Genomic DNA, 7,546 nt, shown 5'->3' with positions numbered 1-7,546 from the left:
TTTTTAAGTAAGGATTCTAGATGTAGGAACATGTTTGGTAACAAAATAGAGACTTTGTCACATGCAATGAACCATATAGAGAAAGAGAAGATTCCTAAATATGAACTTAACAAGACAAAAAATTGTATTTAGAAAATGGGATGCTCTAGTTAATTCTTTCTCTATCCATGCATATCTTGCCAAAGCACAAAATACTAACATTATATTTGCAAAAAAGAAAGAGCATACAAAGGGTTTAAAAATAGTAAATTAACAAGGCAAAGAAAGATATGAAGAGGCATGGATTCCTTGAGCTTAAGAATGTATATAAAAACTCTATGATGGGTTTTCCTATGATAATATCATGGATGATCTTTTAGCTATATTGAGTTCTAGGTTGAGAACAAATAGCATGGTTCAAGTATGCCCCTTGGATATTTTTCAAGTGATTGAAGAGTTTGTAAAATAAGAATATATATGTTGAAATGAAAGGGTTGAAGTAACAGTTGGTACAAAGGATAAAACCATGGACAAAAATGTTAATCCTATTGCACTACCATTGCCTACTAAATAATACTGAGAAGAAGATTGAATTATCTTGTCATTAGTCAAATTTGAGAGACTCGAAAAATATCGGGCATGCTTTATAATAGTCTATAAACAAATTACACATTAGCTATAAAAAGTTTCTTACACCTACACAGAATCTGTGCTTTATGGATATGTTGTCTAGACATGGTAGAGGATTCACATATCAGTCACATGAAATTGGTTGTTTGATCTAGATATTATAGTACCTATGGTTCTTTTTACTGTTCAAAACTGCAGGAAAGATGAGAGACGAGAGGGAGAGAGGAGAGAAGACAGATATGAGACACCAGAAGTGGAACCCCAGAAGTGTGTCAACTGAGCACACATTATAGGAATATATAGAGGGGACCTGGAGTGCTATATATAGACAGACTATATATAGCTAATATCCCCACTCAAATAAAGATCCCTTACTATGGATGAAAAAACCCTTGGGGACTCGAGAAAAAAACGCATAGCTCTATATAGGCCTACCGTTATATTAATATTCAAAATATATAAGTACAAATTTGAACTTACAAGAACCTATTCATAGGCATGAAAGGAGCTACATCACTCCTGAATTACAACAACCTATTCAGAGGCATCAAAATAGCTTTATCACTCCTAAATATATAACATATAAAATAAGGATAAGCGACATCACTGCAAAAGATAAAATCTCCAAGAAATTCCTTCAACTGAACTTGGGATGTAAGCAGTATATCTGTCACATCAAAACTTAAAGAAAAATGTTACAGGGACATTAGAACAACACAAGGTCTATAGAGATGGTTCGCGACACCGCTCTATAGATCACATAACACATATGGGGCCCCATGAACAGAATATAAATTAAACAATTTGTCATCAGCTGGAATATAGACGCTCATCAACTGGAAAGAATATAAACGAAATAATGTGTCATCAGCTGGAATATAGACCCTCATCAGCTGGAAAGAATATAAACAAAATAATATGTCATCAGCTGAAATATAGACCCTCATCAGCTAGAAAGAATATAAACGAAATAATGTGTCATCAGCTAGAATATAGACGCTCATCAATGGCAGGCAAGAGCCACACCAACATTTTTCCATGTACAGATAGAATAGCTCACAAGCCAAATGAACAGCAAAGCTTGATTGCAGCAGGACTCTCCTCCTTGGTGACCCTGCCAAGGAGGACCACTGAATGTTCAAGTGAGCAAGAGCCCGAGCTTAGAGGCCCTTGCTGTTTCCAACCGTTCACTGTTTCCATAGACCTCTGCATGTTCTGTCCAACCTTTTGAGTCTTTTTGCTCAAAGTGGTGCTTTTTCTATTTAGTTCCCCTATCTTGGTGATTTTTCCCAAGGTAGGGAGCTCATCATCGCTCCGGACAGAAACAGTAGCATGTGACAACTTGGGTGACCTGCTAGAACTTTTGCCCAAAAGCTCAGCTGGTCCCCCCATTTTCTGTGTCTCGTTAGTTTGGACAACTCCTTTTCCTTGTTTGTTAGTCCTGGCTAGAGTATTAGGGAGCTCATCATCACTCCACTGAGCAATCTCAGCTAACTGCCTAGGTGGCTTGCCAGAACTATTGTCCAAATCCTCTGCTGGTCCCTTTGTTTTCTTAGACCCATCACAGGTTCACAAAATAAGCCATTGCAGAGTTGATCAGAAGGTAAACGACTATCCGTGAATCTTGCCTTGCCAAAGCAACTGTTATGCCCAGGACGTTAGGCTCCATAAGCAGAGTTACTGGCAGCAAAACTACAATAGCAATTGGGGCCATGTAGAGTAGCAAGTTCATGGAGTTTAACTTTTCCCCATCAGAAGACAATAAAATGCCTTACAGGACTGACTTGAAAGCTCGAGCAGCAGTGGCTGTAACGCACATGATAAATCCGTACAGATGGAAGCTGGGCTCACCCCCACTGGCAATTACAACACCAGCAACCACTGGCACCAGCGTTGCATAAGTTAGCCAAGCCTCCCTTCTTAGAGTCACCAAATACGCAAAAACTGCAGTGAAGAATGGTGTTGTTGCGCCCACAGCTTGGTTGAATGAAACAGGCAGATACCTTAACGAGATGTTGCCGCTCACCACAGACGCACAGAAGACAACACTGAGGGCGGAGATTTTGAAGAACTGCACACGAGATCGGATCGATTGCATGGGCACCATTTTAAGCCAGGCGATGGCTATGTAGCTGAGGAGTGCACAAGCAGTCATGTGGCACATGGAGAGGAAGATGGGGTATTTGGAGAGCAGGTACTTATTGAGGAGGAGGATCCCAATGTTGGAGCAATACCATGCTCCAATCAACCCTACGGTGAAGAGCTTGCCCGACAGTTTGGTGCTAGCTGGTTGGGGCAGGCCATGTGGGAGAAGGCCGCCATTTCTGGCTCCTTTCTTTTCCTTCCCCTGGGAGACGGCACCTGACATCAACATCGTGATGCGAGGTTAGGGTCGGCCGCGGGGAAGGGTTTAGGGTTTGCTGAAGCCCAGCCTGGTCCTCCCTGCGCCCTGCGTCCTGAAGACAGCACCCTGCACACTGAAGAAAGCACCCCGACCACGGATCCCTTGCCACGCAAGATGAGCAGACGGCGAGTGACGTAGCGCTGCAGGAACAAAGGTTGCGTGACCTAGAGGGCCAACCAGCCATGGCGGGATCAAGGTCTCAAGGGAACGTAGGAATGACAGGTCTCAAGGGAACGTAGGAATGACGGAGAGAAGGGAGCAACGGTGGACCTACCTCCCACGAAGTATGTGCTTCTCCCCGTGGTCGCTGTGGTACGGGTGAAGTCCCAGAGCCCGCACAAGCACGCGTCGAGCATGCCCTTGATGGAGAGCACCCATTCCTTCTCCTCCAGCTCCAGCATATTTGTGCGCTCTGATACCATGTTCGAAACTGCGAGGAATACGAGAGACGAGAGGAGACAAGAGAGATATGAGACATAGGAAGTGGAACCCGATAAGTGTATCAACTGAACACACATGATAGGAATATATAGAAGGGACTTGGGGCTATATATAGACAGACTATATATATAGATAGATTATATATAGCTAACATTTACTATTCCTCATCTAACTTGAAATTTGTAACCAATTCTAGTGCCTAAAGTTCATCTATCTAAGTTGGTTAACTTCCTAAATGAGAGATTAGCATGAAAATTGTGGAGTCTGCTTTAGCATCATATTTGAACAAGTGGTTTATAGCATCATAGTATTGGTAGTTATTACAAGGTAATCTCATTAGGCATGAAAGCATATTGGGCATGCACGGATCATCTAGTAAGCATTGGAGAAGTCTAGGGAAGAGGAAGCTGAAGATTTTATGAAGTATCAGAGGTATACTATGTGAACTACTAGACCATAATAGGCTATTCTAAACATGGCAAAATGGCTATTTACTATTATTCATCTAAGAAATCCTTTGATCAACCTTGAATCTCTGAGAGATTATTGCTCTACAATATCCCAAATAAAAGTTTTACATGGATTGTTTTAGAATATTCTTGCTCTATGCTATAGTAGATTAAAGTATAGATCTATAGGCTAAAATATAATCCTTGAAAGCTTCAAAATAAGGTATTATTGGTCCATGTGGATTTCTTTGATACAAACTATTCTAATACAAGTGTGGACCTATTTTTGATCCTCATACCTATTATTTGATTCTTGATGTCATGTATGGAGAATATTGAATCTTATGGAATGAAGTAAACTAGTTTTTTACTAAGCCATAGCCTCTAATTTAGTGTCTTTATGTGGATACATATGCCCTATAGGGATCAAGCTCAAGATTTTACATGAGAAATATGTACCACAATTTGATCTCTTCTTTCTCTTGGATTACTATTTCTTTTGTTCACTTTTTCTATAGATTTTTTTTCTCTATGATGTTGAAAACTCTTCTTACCTAACTCACAATGACATTTTGCTAGACATGATTAATACTCCACATCTTTCCTAAACCTAATGTCAATAACCAAAGGAAGTGATTTGCATTATGGAGGATGCTCTATGTTCATGTTCAAGTACCATCTCCTATGATGATATGATGCAATTTTTGTAGACCTTTACCATATATTTGCAAGAGCAAAAGCAACAATAGATACATCACTCTTTTGTGAAGCATGAATCTGTCATGATTAAAGCACCATTTGTTGTTGAATGCCATGCTACATTGTTTTATGGTTGGAATATTTTTAATTACTTGAAGATGTATGCAAAATTTTTAGATTTATTTACTATACCCACTCACAAGATTGGCCACTACTTTGTGAGACTTGTTATCCATGAGTTGAAACTATAGATAAAAAAAATTTATGCAAAAAGGGGTTGCATGAGATAAGGTTAAGAAAGCTTTGAAGGAAGAGGATTTCATAAAAGATGCAAGATTGGTTACTCACAGAAATTTCATGGGGTGGGTTGCAAAACCCAAAAAAGGACATGGTTTATAGCTTCTTGAGGATTTGCTAAGCATTTGAATAATGGGTTTTTCATAAAAGACCCCCATCATTGAGTGGTTTTAAAAATGGGACTGTATTTAGGTACCACTTTTATTAAAAACATGGTGGAATACAAGGGTTTGCTGTTGATGGGGCTTAATTTGGCTAGATATAATGATATTCTCTGGTTATTGATAAAAGATGACTCATAGTTAGTGATCAACTAATTGAATGGGAACTATAGTGTAAAAGATCCCATCTTAAGGATATACTGTCATGCAGCCTTAGACATCCTTGAGATCTTTGAGGCAGTGACTTGCCAATTGATTCCTCATTAGTGGAAACTCTTTGCAGACTCGCTAATCCACAATTTGTGCAACAAATAGGAACATTTTAAAATCTTGAATGGAAAATTTCTAAAATTTTAGTCATTCAATTGATGTAATTTCTTTGGAAAATCCTTTTCAAATGCATTGTAAAAGGCATGGCTTATTATCAGGTCTACATATTATCTTTGCCATGACCTAATTTGTGTGTTTGATCCTAAACTTTGGAGGTGCAAGTATTATTTTCTATTTACATATTACATAAGGTTTTTCAACCTTAGGCCTTCAAATATATATTACAATTTTATCAGATTAAATGAAAACAAAGAAAAAGTGGTTGGAAGGAGTAGGCTGGAAGAAGAAGGCATGGGAAATTTAGGTGCCTCCTCTTTCCTTGTCTCCTTTGCTCACACTTTCTTGTAGAATTTTCTTCCTCTCTTATGCTTTCCTCTCGTTTCTTCTCTCATGGAGGTTGAAAGTGATGAAGGGGGTGAAGATGATGGGTACCTCAAGGGTACCTGACTGATCAAGTTTCTTGTGGCAAGAGAGGTTATTTTGGCAGGTTCATGGTGATGGGCTTAGCCAAGGCATATACTTTGTTGCTTGTAATCCATGGTTTTCTGTCTTGTATGGTGTTTATGGGAGGTCATCATTTCTAGTGCTGAGAGATGGATTTTAGATCTCGAAAAGTGACAAAAATGTGCCAAAATATTTTATTCCAAGATGGGAATTGAACCCCATTGGAGGCAGTAGAGATGGATTTGCCAATTTTTACAAGCTGTGAAAGATGGGATTTGAAAGTGGTTTTGAAGAGTAGTTGCATATTTTTCACAAAATTTCCACAGGCCTGGTCAGACTAGTGCAAGTGGCCAGCAGGGCTACAGGACGTTGAGTCGGACAGGTGGAAATTTGCAGAACTCGATTTGCAAGTCGGACGGTCGAAATGTAGGAGGCTTAACAGAACAAAGGCACAAGGGCAAAAAATTTTAGACTTGGGCATGGGCCCTTTGGGGGGGCCAAAGGCCTGCTTTTTTTTTTTTTGGGGGGGGGGGGTTCCAACCGGTGTGGCAAGATGTTGTCACCCCTCGTATAGTGAGGATTCTTGAGAGAGGGGCATTGCAGGCCTGCAAACAACCCCTCCAACAACAATTGGCAATCAACTTCATTTTCTTTCCTCTCATTTCCCATCTCTGCTCGCACAATGGCTTCTGGATGAAGAGACCAAAACTCAATCTTTCTCTCTCCTCTAAGAGGATGATTACACGTAGAGAATTAAGAAGAAAAGGAGATGAAGGATGCTTGTCCAACATGGATCAGACTGCTACAAGATCAAAATGATGTTGAGAGACAATGTCCAACATTGTTGGGGAATTGATGATGGATTCATTGGCTGCCCCGAAACCATTTCTAATAACGCGCAACACACAAATAAGCGGTATGCTCTTTTCTACGGAGAAAACCTTATTGTTTTTTATGTTTGATGACTTAAATGATGTGCGCATGGAAAGAAAATTTGTATGAATCATGTTTGAAAAATCTTTGAGGGCTTCACATGATAGAATGCAAAATTTGCACGCATGGTCATAATAAATAATTTAAAACCCGAAATGTATCTTTCAAGAGGAAAAATGAGGGTTTCTTCCATTTCAAGTGGGGGGGATGAAGTTCATATGGAATAAAAAAATAGTAAAAACCATTTTTAGTTAATATGATGAGTGAAGAAACATAAATCATAAAATACCATATTTTTATGCATAAATAAATGAGAAAAGATAGAAGAATTAGGAAAATTTTAGTTTTTCCACCTAAAAATTTAGGAAAAATATACTTCATATTTGTGATCATATAACAAGGGTGGAGCATGAGGGATAAGCCCTAGTTCAGCCTTTTTTCTATGTTACAGTATGGTTTTTATCAATTTTTACATGAAAAACTACATAAAAATGAATGCTATACCTATCCAACGAATGTAAAACCTAAACTATAGGAGGAAAGAGGCATTATAAAAGTAAGTGGTTGCTAAAAATGTTTTAAATTTTGATTTATTTGATTATGCATAGTATACAAGCCAATCACCATTTAAATTTAAGAGAGACTAGTACCACGAGGAAACATGGTGCTAGTCTCTAGCAATGTCACAATTACGAGTAGCTTGGAAATCATCAAAGCATTGTCTTTGTACCTCATGTTGCTAGTATTTTATCATAAAATTCTTAAGAACAAGGTGTCTC

At 38.8% G+C, this 7,546-nt stretch overlaps 1 pseudogene; it reads right to left on the bottom strand.

Moving 5' to 3' along the window:
- Window positions 1-1,441: 1,441 nt before the first annotated feature.
- Window positions 1,442-3,488, bottom strand: LOC148031251 (putative sugar phosphate/phosphate translocator At5g05820 pseudogene; annotated as a pseudogene).
- Window positions 3,489-7,546: the final 4,058 nt, after the last annotated feature.

This window comes from Lygodium microphyllum, chromosome 9, assembly GCF_053477565.2.
Source record: "Lygodium microphyllum isolate KBCC chromosome 9, Lygodium_microphyllum_v1.1.10, whole genome shotgun sequence".
Taxonomy (NCBI): Eukaryota; Viridiplantae; Streptophyta; class Polypodiopsida; order Schizaeales; family Lygodiaceae; genus Lygodium; species Lygodium microphyllum.
This window is presented reverse-complemented; position numbering and strand designations above follow the sequence as displayed.